Here is an 11789-nt window from a genome sequence, read left to right on the forward strand (position 1 = left end):
TCTGTTTCTTCTACTGATCTCAGGATTGTTTTCAGGTCCTAAAATGGAGTGAGTTCATACTCGGAGCGGGGGAGGTTCATTATCTGATTTAATCTATTTAATCAGCATAGTTGCAACATATTTCTCAGATAAAACCTAACAAGAAATATTAATCTAAGGTTTGGAATCAAATGGGTTGTGAGCCAAGTCTGTAAAAAGTGTATTTTTCCCCCATTTTGCTCTGTCTTGGTTTTGTGGTCGGTTGAAGCTGCTAGAGTTTCACGACCCTAGTTTGATCATCATCAGTGAAAACATCAAATGATGGCATTTATTCTCAGGATCTGTACATGCGGAACCCCCGTAGTTGCCACTAATACCAAATACAAAAGAAACAGGAAGGAGTACAAAGATGAACATTTCTTACCACAGATACTGGTTTTATTTTCTCATGTTCTGAACAGGAAAAAAAGGCCTTGAGACGCACGCTAAGGTATCACAGAAGTTTGTTAGTCACTGAAGAGGAACCTACAGCTGTATGTTTCCTTCAGTTGGAAGTAAATAGTGCAATGAGGCCAGGTATGTTATAGGATGGACACAGATGTGCAATCACACTGACACCCATCAAAGACTTTCATCAACAACTTTTTATACAAATACCGAAGTTGTTGGAGGTTCTCTTGAATAAACACTGTACTTCAGCAGAATTTACAGTGTGTTGGAAAGAAAGATGGAGCAAGCAGCTGCAGGAAAACAAAACAAAACAAAACAAAAAAGCCATGAAACTTGTTTAATAAGTCATAGTCTACCCATATAAATTTTCCTTGTTTTAAAATACTACTCAGATTTGTAAAACATAATGTCCAAATGCTGAAGCAAAGCAACCAAAGCCTCTGGTCTCCCTGCTTTCTGTTTGTTTAGCTATACGTTTGTGCTACAAAGGTAATAATTACCCATTTTTCTTCTCTTGGTTGAAGAAAAGTGAATGTTCTTGCCACGAGGTGGCAGGAGCTTTCCAATTAGAGTCTAATCAAATCTGTGCTCTAGGGACAGATTGCTGGTTGTCAAGACTAAAGGCCGTTTCCATGAAAGTCTCAGAAGGCTTGTGGACAACAGTTGTTGTTTTCTCCTCATTCTGGGAACTATAACTAGAGAGGCATCCTGAAACACTTTAAAACAAAACAAAACAAAAAAGTACTTGGAAAAATTGCTTTCAGTTCTGGATTGATTCCGATATCAACACTCTTCCTGTTCAAAAGCAGAATCCTGAAAGTTCTATTATTGTCACTTCCCAGACCAATTTTCCACCAGGAACAAAGCCATCTACATCTATTTAAAGTAGCAGCTGCCCCTCCTGACATTTGGCACCCACAGCCATGTGGGGCAGCAAGCTCCACTGAGCACCGCGCTTCCAGCTTGGCACAGATTTCTGAGAGAAGCCAATCCTCCTGGTATCTATAAGAAAACCCAACATAGGGTGAGTCTACTTAGATTCATTTCTGCCACCTAATAGAGGGTGTTTTTTTGCTCTGAGTATCAAAGACTTGGTTTTGCATTTTTGGGGGGTGCCTAGAAGTCGTCGTTGTTTTCTCTGATCTGCAAAAGATGTCAAGGTCACCCTTGATCCAAGCCAAAGACTTCCTTATTCCTTCCTTTCCTTCCTTGACTGGAAGCATATGTCCTGAAATACAGCAGCTACACTGTTCTTGGAGGTGTTTTCCCCCTGCAGTACCTGTGCTGCTGTAATTCATAAAATGGTTTGGGTTGGAAGGGACCTTAAAGATCATCCAACTCCAACCCCCTGCGGTAAACAGGGATGCCACCCTCCAGATCAGGTTGGCCAAGGCCCCATCCAGCCTGGCCTTGAGCACCTCCAGGGTTGGGGCATCCACAGCTTCTCAGGGCAGCCTGTTCTAGTGCCTTACCACCCTTACAGTAAAGAATTTCCTCCTAATGTCTAGTCTGAATCTATCCTCTTTTAGTTTGAGACCATTCCCCCTTGTCCTATTGTTATCTACCCAAGTAATGAGTCCTGTCTTTTTTATAAGACCCCTTTAAGTATTGAAAGGCTGCAATGAGGTCTTCCTGGAGCCTTCTCTTTTTCAGGCTGAACAGCCCCAGCTCTCTCAGCCTTTCTTCATGGGAGAGGTCACAAGGGCAGAGCAGAGGGGCACAATCCCTTCCCATCCCTGCTTCCCACCCCTCTTGATGCAGCCCAGGACGCACTTGGCCTTCTGGGCTGCAAGCACACACTGCTGGCTCACGTCGAGCTTTTCATCCAGCAGAACCCCCAAGTCCTTCCCTGCAGGGCTGCCCTCAGTGAGTTCTTCCCCCATTCTGTGCTCATGTCTGGGATTGCCCCCACCCAGGTGCAGCACCTTGCACTTTGCCTTGTTGAACCTCATGAAGTATATAATAATTATATCTATATGATTCTGAAGTATAGACCTAGCCTAAAGCTTCCAGAGTTGCTAACTGACCTATATTCATGAAAGCAGCACTGAAAATTATATTTCTGTGCCTTGGCCCATGCAATAGTTATATTTTACTGGTACATATATATATATATTTACTTTTGCTTTCCTTCAGGATGATTCTGGGGAAATGGAAGATTATGCAGCTCAGGAAGGACACAAGTGTTTTGTCTGCTGGAGCAGCTCACATCATGCCATCAGCAGCAAGGAAGTTCCTGGATGTGACCTTCGTGTCAAAGTGTTCGCTGCTGCTCACGACCGACTCCACAGAGTACTTCAAATCTATTGTCACATAACCACGGATGGACTGTGGTGGTAGAGAGCGTGGCACACCCTGTTTTTGTTTGGTTTTCTTTTTTAAAAAATATGGTAGAATAGTAAGATAAACATTCCAAGCATTCTGTTTTCCACTGACTAACAGTTTTCCTTTCATATCACTGTTTTTACGCTCGTATTGTTTGCTACTTTTTCAGCTAAATTTTATTATAAATTGTGCTCCCAAAACAGAACAAAATCCAAAAGATATTTCTCCATAAACATCACTAAAGTTGGATATAGTAAAAATTGTAGATTGTTACTTTATTAACAAGAAAAATTATATTTAGTTCCTGGCAAATTCCATTTTAAGTTAGAACTGGGACTATTGCCCTTCTCACTCCCCTTGTGTCCTTAACAGCTAGCCAGCTACCGTCAGCAAAACAATTCAGTTTTGGGAAACAGGCATTTCCACCAAAAAAAAATCATTGAGCAAAAGCTCCCAGCAAGCTTTAACTGCAAGCTTGTCAGCATACTCCAGGATATTGGAAGAGTCTAGGTGGTACTGATTTATTGATTTTAATTTTAGTGTTCTTTCCTCTGTTTAACACTTAACACTTTGTGTGTTTCATTAACTCAGTGCAAAAATCAATTCCATGGAGAAAGCCAAGCCAGTTATTCTGTAAGATGCTGGTGAGCATGACAGTAAATCAAGAAACTTGGTTCCCTTTTTTTTTTTTTTTTTTTTTTTCCCCTGGGAGAGGCGGTGCTGGTTTTGTTTTGGTTTGGTTTTCTTCCATTTAAGCCCAATGTATTCAGACAGTCAAGATTTTCTAAAAATCTTTCCAATTTTAGTTCCCTGAAATTAGCATTCCCAATGAAAAAATAGCTTTTGTATTTATACACACATATACACACAGAGAGACAAACTAATTATTTAGAGAAAAATTCTAACTAAGTGAATCCTCATCCACTCCTGCTGTCCACCCCACCCACACCAAACCACTTCAAGTCAGCTCCAGCTTGCTTCTTTGGAAGACAGCAAGAACACATCAGCTCAGACACCAGCCCTCCTGCCCTCCTCTTCCTCCCAGGAGGTCCCTCAAACTATCTCCCAATCTGTGGTCCCACGTGGGCACGGGACAAGCAAGAACTGCCCTCAAACAACCTGGGGGGCTCATCTACCAGAAAGAGCTCAAATAGTTGAGAGCCATTACAGAAGTCTCACTTCCATCTCTTTTCTCTATGCTTTCTGAAGTGGCCCCAATCCAAAATGAGACATTTGGATTCTGCAGTAACATATCTACCATGACACTTGCCTAAGCCTAAAAGTTGCAGGACAAAGGAGAAAAACAGTAAGCTAAATAGAAGCAGGGCCTAATACTGATTGTTATATATCACTGTACCACAACATAGCTACAAATACCGCAAATGTCTGTTTGATGGTAGGTTTCTACTGTGTGTACACTGAAATATATGACTGAAAATACCCACCTGTATTGGGTGCACTCACACGTGGTAGATACTTTTCTATATTACAAGTATTAGTACTAGTTGTGCCATTTTGTCGAACAACCTGGAAACTACATAAATTTCCTCATTCAGTCTCTATCGAAGGTTTTCAGAGAAATCATGATTAAATCAAATCTAAAAAAAAATCTAAAATTGGCTGCAAGTATTTGAAGTCAGCTGCTTTAGAATCTGACACGAAGCATAAATGTGCTCTTAAACATTTGTAGCTATGTGCAAAAAAAAAAAAAAAGAAATCCTATATACAATGTGTGTATATATATATATATATCCAAAATATTTTTAAGAAACTTCAAAGCACAATTGTCTTAGGGTGTCTTTGTTAGATCAGAAAACTTGCCAACTGAAGATCGACTGTTTCTGAAATACTTTATCACCCATACAACATATTGTGATACATAAGAGTAAGTTTCTTTAATTAAGGAGTTTGTCAGCAGTATGAATAAGGCTGTAGATAGAAAGCTGCCTTGGTTCTATTGGAAAGAGAGCTTTCTTGCAGCAATGAGATAAAATCACCATGGAAACGTTTTTGCTAAGATGACATTAAAACGCAGCACGGACACTTACATCTCTCCTTTTTAATAAGCTGCATTTTGTGATGTGGTCTGGAGTGACTGGGTAAAAGGTCTATTGGCATAGCAGGAGACCAGGACTTATTCAGGACAATTATTGCAGAATTTTGTCGTGCTCCAGAGCTGGCCAGTTGACTGCGTATCTTGTTACAGAAATGGGAGTACTGGGAGATGACCCAAGCAAGTTACCTTAACCAGCCAACTAGGTAAAACAAGTTAGTAGACACACACGACAAGCAGGTTTGTGAACTGGCCTTAGCCTAGGCTATGAACTTGGGAAGCTACTTGAACGTATTCATAAAAAGAATCTACTTTTTAAATCAGGATGGACCAAGCTCATAAACTCCAGTGAAGTCATCTTAGCTTCTCACCTTTTGCCATCAAAACACCGGTAAGTCTGCTATTTAACAAGGGGAACATCGCTTCTCCCTGAGGTTGCTCTCCTTCTAGTTTCCACAACACCAGAACAGCTCCTCAGGCCTTGCACCGGGATTCGACTACACTTTGCATTGAGTCACACATGCATTTACAGACAGTTCACATATGAGGACCTGTATCAAGACATCTTTTTCTTCTGTGAGAGGCCAGAATGTGAGACATCATTCACGTCACTTTGACCACACTCAGTTGACAAAAGGGCTGTGTACAAAACCACAGGAACACACAGGAAGAAACATGTCTTGAATCTGATGACACAAGTGAAGACATGTTACTTATTCTCTACTGAATAAGCAAAAAGCATCAAGATGCATCCTGTTTTGAAGTTTAATATGGTTTTGACATCTGTTCTAGTTTAACATACATTTGCCAACACTGTAGGCCCCATAATCTCTTTTCATAGCTTTATTCCAACATGAGTTCTATTAGAGCCAAAATCATAATTCGATACTCAGTTGCTCTGTCGAAAACAAATAACAAGCTTAGTTAAACAAATCTACCTGCCCCATCAAAACTGCAGAAGGAAGGCTGCAAACAAAGCATGGACAGCTTAGCTTTTGACTGTTTAAATGCAGTCGTCTTATTTTAATTTAAACTCTAAGAGAGGCAGAAGTAACTTGTATTTGCAATCAGCAAAAGCTTTGATGTGTCCATCTGACCAGAAAGGAAAACATGAAACAGTCACGGGAAGGATTTGCCAAGGAGCACCTACATTGCTGGGTGTTAAACCAGACCTACCTTGTCTTGCCCCTGATAGAGCCAGTTTAGGAGAGAGGGAACTCACTGGTTCTTACTCCAGATAACTGCTTCCAAAGGGGTTACCAAAGCGCCTAGAGCAAAATCAATGGCATCACATGCTTCAACTTACACAGAAGGCCAAACACTACAAGGAGAAAAGTCACTGTCTGAATTCTGATTTGTTGCAGTTTTCAAGCTGCCATTGCCTTAAGAGAGGAGCTGATGAAGCTTTGACTGTTCACTACGTACCAGCTAAAGTTGAAAAATGTTCACTGAACCACTAATTTCATTTCTAATCTAACTAAAAGTTTCAGTCAATAAATCAAAGATAGCCAAACAGTTCAACTGCATCTCACTCATCAGTCATTCAGCTTGGACGCGTCTGCCAACAGGGCTGAGTTAGATCTCATACTGAAAAGACTCTTCACAGAAGAATTAACTCAGAGTTCATGTCACAGGGGTATAGTCAATGTAGATAATCTCTAAATTAAATGTAAAAATGAGACCTTGGATTACTGGGTCATACACAGTGGGAGTTTGAAGATTTCAAACAGGTAAAGGTAAAACTGATTTTTGAGAAATTAATCATCATATTAGCTAGATCTCCTGCAATGGAGAGAAAAGGATGCTGATTATGTTATTCCCCAGCAGCTCTGAATTACATGATTGTCTGTATGGAACAACATGGAGCTTAAACAAAAACATGCTCACACAAATCTAATTACACAAGACTGAATCAGCTTAGACATATTACTATTATCACTCAACCTTCCCTGACATGAGCATATACTGCCCACTGAATCAAAAACCTCTATTACAGATCGGTGTAAGTTTTGCCTTTCTCCTGTTACTGAAGAACTTGAAGTAAGACACAGCATTAAACTATACAGCACAACTGAATAAACAAAACAAAACAAAACACGTTTTGAACACTGAACATTCAAGTCACAAAAGACAGGGAACAAAAGAAAAAGATATTCTATGTTGGTTTTTTGTTTTCAAAAAACAAAGTGTCTGTCCAATGTACAACAGAGATTTAGAAAAAAATAGCAGATAATGTATGTAATCATAGCATATGCAGTGTGCAAGTGTTATTGAGACTCTTAAGACTTTTACCACAACGTGTATTTAATTTTCCCTCTTTAGCAAACCGTAGGCTCTAGCATTTAGACAGAAAGTTGTCTCCTTAGTCTACAACATGAAAAAACACCTCAAGAGATAAGAGAACTTGGCAAAGAGATTATTGTGAGTTGTTTTAATAACTATATGGCAGACTACTCAGAGGAAGATTGGACAAAATATTTCTGCTCCCTTTATCTGCATCAGGTTGAGTATGATCTGTTTATTACTATCATCATTTCCTATCTTGGAGACTGACTTTATAAGTCATTATAAAACAGCTCTTCAAGGACGAGAAAGGCAAAGCTCTGATTTGTTTTGAAGCTTTCTAAAGACACTGTCTTAAAGACAACTGTTTGAACACAGCCATGTATGTCTACAGTTTAGGTGACTGAATTTTGTACACGCTGTAATTATTTAGAAGGCTTTAGTTTTAACCTGTTCCATAAGTTTTTGATCAGCAACCTGTATTCAGTGACTGTGTCTAAGCAAGTTGGGCAGTCAGCAATGCAGATTACACATTCAGTCCTGCGAATCTCCTAAGGCGCCTCCTCAGAGTTTTTTAGAAATACTTCCTGTCCTAAGGAAAAGAGTTATCACCAGAAGATAATTTTTTCATCCTAATAACATGTTCAGATCAAGTTAAAACTCTTCAAAAGGGACCAAGTGATTTATATTCAGTACCTGTGACTCTACTTGTCTGTGTGCAGCAGAGTACCCTTTCAGTCAGCTGTCTGGCTGCATCCCTTCTGTGTGCGAGGGTTCTCTTTCATGCATACATTCAGGCTTGTGCCAACCAGGCAGCTATTTACCAAACTCCTGTCAAGCCCTCTAAGATAAAGTGAGAGAGAAAAGCTCTTTGTTACCTCTGAGGCTCCAGTTTAGCTCACGCACTTGTACATAGGGCATTAACAGTTTCAAAGGCCTCATAAAAGATGTTTCTATCTTCTCTTGTAATACAATTTTCATCATTTTCATTGTTTTCATTGTTGAGACACACAGGTTCAATTCCAATCTTCCACCTGTGAGACTTCAACCTTACCACTTGTTGTGGTTTAACCGAGCTGGCAGCTAAACACCACACAGCTGTTCGCTTACCCTCCCCCCTCCCTCTCTGGGATGGGGGAGAGAAATGGGAAGGTGAAGCCTGTGAGTTGAGATAAAGACAGTTTATTAAGACAGGAAAATAATAACAATAATGATGATAATAGTCCTACTAATAATAATGCATATGAAACAAGTGATGCACAATGCAATTGCTCGCCACCCGCTGACCGATGCCCAGCCTATCCCTGAGCAGCTGACCCCCCCACCCCGGCCAGCCACCCCTATATATTGTTCAGCATGACCCCATATGGTATGGAATACCCCTTTGGCCAGTTTGGGTCAGCTGTTCTGGGTCTGTCCCGTCCCAGCTCCTGCTGCACCCCCAGCCTGCCCATTGGCAGGACAGAGTGAGAAGCTGAAACATCCTTGGCTTGGTGTAAGCACTGCTCTGCAACAATTAAAACATCAGCATGTTATCAGCACTCTTCTCATCCTAAGCCAAAACACAGCACCCTACCAGCTACTAGGAGGAAAATTAACTCTGTCCTAACTGAAACCAGGGCACCACTCAGAAAAGGTGAAAGGATTCAATTAGTTAAATAGACTTTTTAACCATAGAACTCATGAGGCAGAGAAGTCACACTCCAGAAAGCCCTCTTCTCTCCACTGAGTGCCTTAGCTTGAACAGTCAGTTAATTTCTCTTCTAGTTCTGTGATGTTTGTACTCACTGCAGAACTTCAGCATAGCTCCCACATGAGCCCAACTACCCCATACAGCTTGGCCAATGGTCTGGTAAAAAAAAGTAACTGTTCATCTAAGGGATGTAGACTTCAGTTCCTTTATGAAAGAGATTATGCAGGGTCGGAAATGAATTGAATCTGGGCTCCCATTTCTTGAGCCAACATATACAGAGCAGGCAGCAGGACCTCCTGCCCCTCCTGGGGTTGTACTTCAGGAGATAAAGGGCACTGCACCTTCTCACCCCAGGGTACAGCCAGGTTTGGGACCACAAGTGGAGAGTGGGCTGTTGCAATCTCCAAGTGCAGACACTTCAGACCTACCATCACTCGTTTCCTTGGAGCTGTGTTTATGTAGCGCATCAGCCTAAAGGGTTTTTTGGCCCCAGCTAGCCTTCTGAAGAGCACAGTACATAAAGACAGATGCTGAACTCAGGGCTATAGAGTGGACTTTTGGGGCTAGATGCCTGCTTGTTTTCCCTTAAATGGATCCGGGTCTGAGATGTAATCCACTTTCTCCAGAGAGAGAGAGAAGTGTGACAGTAAGACTGCTGACTGTGAGGCTTGAGTGGCCTCCTTCCACTCAAAAGTCAAGAGCCGTAGAGAGCTAATGCAGAGGTATCAAAAAGCTGAGCCATGATTATCAAAACAGTAAGTGATTTTTGCAACAAGCCTGGTATTCAGTATAATTAGGAGCTGAAGCACCCATTAGCAATCAGAAAATAGACAAATTGGTTTGTACCTAAACAGGCTAAAAATGTTACCATTTAAATATTAGCATCTGATGTTTTGTTCTCCTTCCCACCCCCCGCCCCCTACCCTTGTTTCCAGATCTGACTTCTCCCTCTATTCTCCTTGCTGTGGCTGTGCCAATCTATCCACAGAGATCCACTGCTGTCCTCCATCTACAACACCTCTGATGTCTGCTAACCAGGGACTCAGCACATGAGGCCAACACTTTCATTTATCCCAGCATCAACTCAGACAAATGGCAACAGCAACTGGCTTCCATTTGTCTTGATCTTCACAGAATCACAGAATTTCTAGGTTGGAAGAGACCTCAAGATCATCGAGTCCAACCTCTGACCTAACGCTAGCAGTCCCCACTAAACCATTTCCCTAAGCTCTACATCTAAACGTCTTTTGAAGACTTCCAGGGATGGTGACTCCACCACTTCCCTGGGCAGCCTGTTCCAGCGCCTCACAACCCTTTCAGTGAAGAAGTTCTTCCTAACATCTAACCTAAAACTCCCCTGGCTCAACTTAAGCCCATTCCCCCTCGTCCTGTCACCAGGCACGTGGGAGAACAGACCAACCCCCACCTCGCTACAGCCTCCCTTGAGGTACCTATAGAGAGCGATAAGGTCGCCCCTGAGCCTCCTCTTCTCCAGGCTGAACAAGCCCAGCTCCCTCAGCCGCTCCTCGTAGGACTTGTTCTCCAGGCCCCTCACCAGCTTCGTCGCCCTTCTCTGCACCCGCTCAAGCACCTCCATGTCCTTCTTGTAGCGAGGGGCCCAAAACTGAACACAGTACTCGAGGTGCGGCCTCAAGTCATCACCTGATCTCGGTGACGTCTGCCAGATTTCTGTTTTTTCCTTACTCCTACAGAGAATATCCATTTTCCACTTAGTTGTGTTTAAACATTAGTTGTCTTTGTTCAGGAAGCAACACACTGTTTCTAAAGAACTGCAGAAGTTGTAGTTCACGTGGCTCAATCCACACTGAATTCTTTCTTCCGGATTTCAGGCGAATCACCTCAGATTTTACTATACCACGCACCATGTGGACACTGCCAACAAGTCAGATGTGACGGCTCCCATGCTATTTGTGCTCCTGCACTCAATAAAGTGACTTGATTTCCTCCACCCACCTGGACTAGAGGATTTGACTTATGGCAAGTCCTTTGTCTCAGCAGGGTCAGCGTCCAACCCACAGCATTTGGGCTGTGAGTTCTCAAGGACAGAGGATTTCTCACTGTCAGAAACAGACTATTTAAAGCAGGTAGGAAATGGCAGAAAGAGGGAATCAGAAGAAAGAGCCTTTACCTTTTCTGGAACTTTCAAATGTCACAGTAAACACAGTTCCAGGATAAGGTTTTGACAAAGCCTGTAAATTACCACTGAAAATCGTTTCCTCCCAAGTAAGACCAGACAGGAATACTCCCATAGCAGCCAGCTTCTGAAGTCAAATTTGCAGCATCTCAGTTCCCAGCTGAAAGCAAGCTGAGTTTTTGCACCTAATTTACTGGATGTCTAATCCAGCATGTCAGTAACACGTTCCACCCAGAATATTCACCCTCCTTCCCAATCCCATGGTCACAACACTCTCACTGAAATACACAAATTCTAGCAGGCTAGGGTGGTTTGGTTGGTTGATTTTGATTTTTAATTTTAATTGTATTCTGAAGATAGAAAAGCTAGGAACATCCATTCTGCAAGAATTCAAGAGATCTTTGAAAAAAAATGCATTCAGATCTAAAGAACCCTAAAATCCCTCCCTACTCACCAGCAGAACTGTGCTTTCTTCTGCCTATTTTCTGTGTAGTGTACCATGCAAGCTTTCAGATCTGCAAAGTTGTGTTTGTTCTGCAGGTGACAGACACGCAGTTCTCAAATTCCTGCATGCATTGTCTCAAATCCCCTGCAGGAGAAACCACTCCTGTTGTAGTCATTTATTATTCTGCTCAAATCCAATATAAGGAGGAGAAAAAAAAAAAAAAAAAAAAAAAAAAAAAGCACACTCATTTACTGTGATTGCTGTGGGTTCTTCTTAAATAATACTTTCTGGCATGACTGTCCACTTAAAAACAAACAAACAAGAAACCACAGATCTAAAATACAGAGATAACTATTGAACCAACCTCCAATAGCTTTCTTTGAAAAGTTTTATGAAGTTACATGAA

The sequence above is a fragment of the Aythya marila genome, assembly GCF_965140915.1.
Source record: "Aythya marila genome assembly, chromosome: 12".
NCBI lineage: Eukaryota > Metazoa > Chordata > Aves > Anseriformes > Anatidae > Aythya > Aythya marila.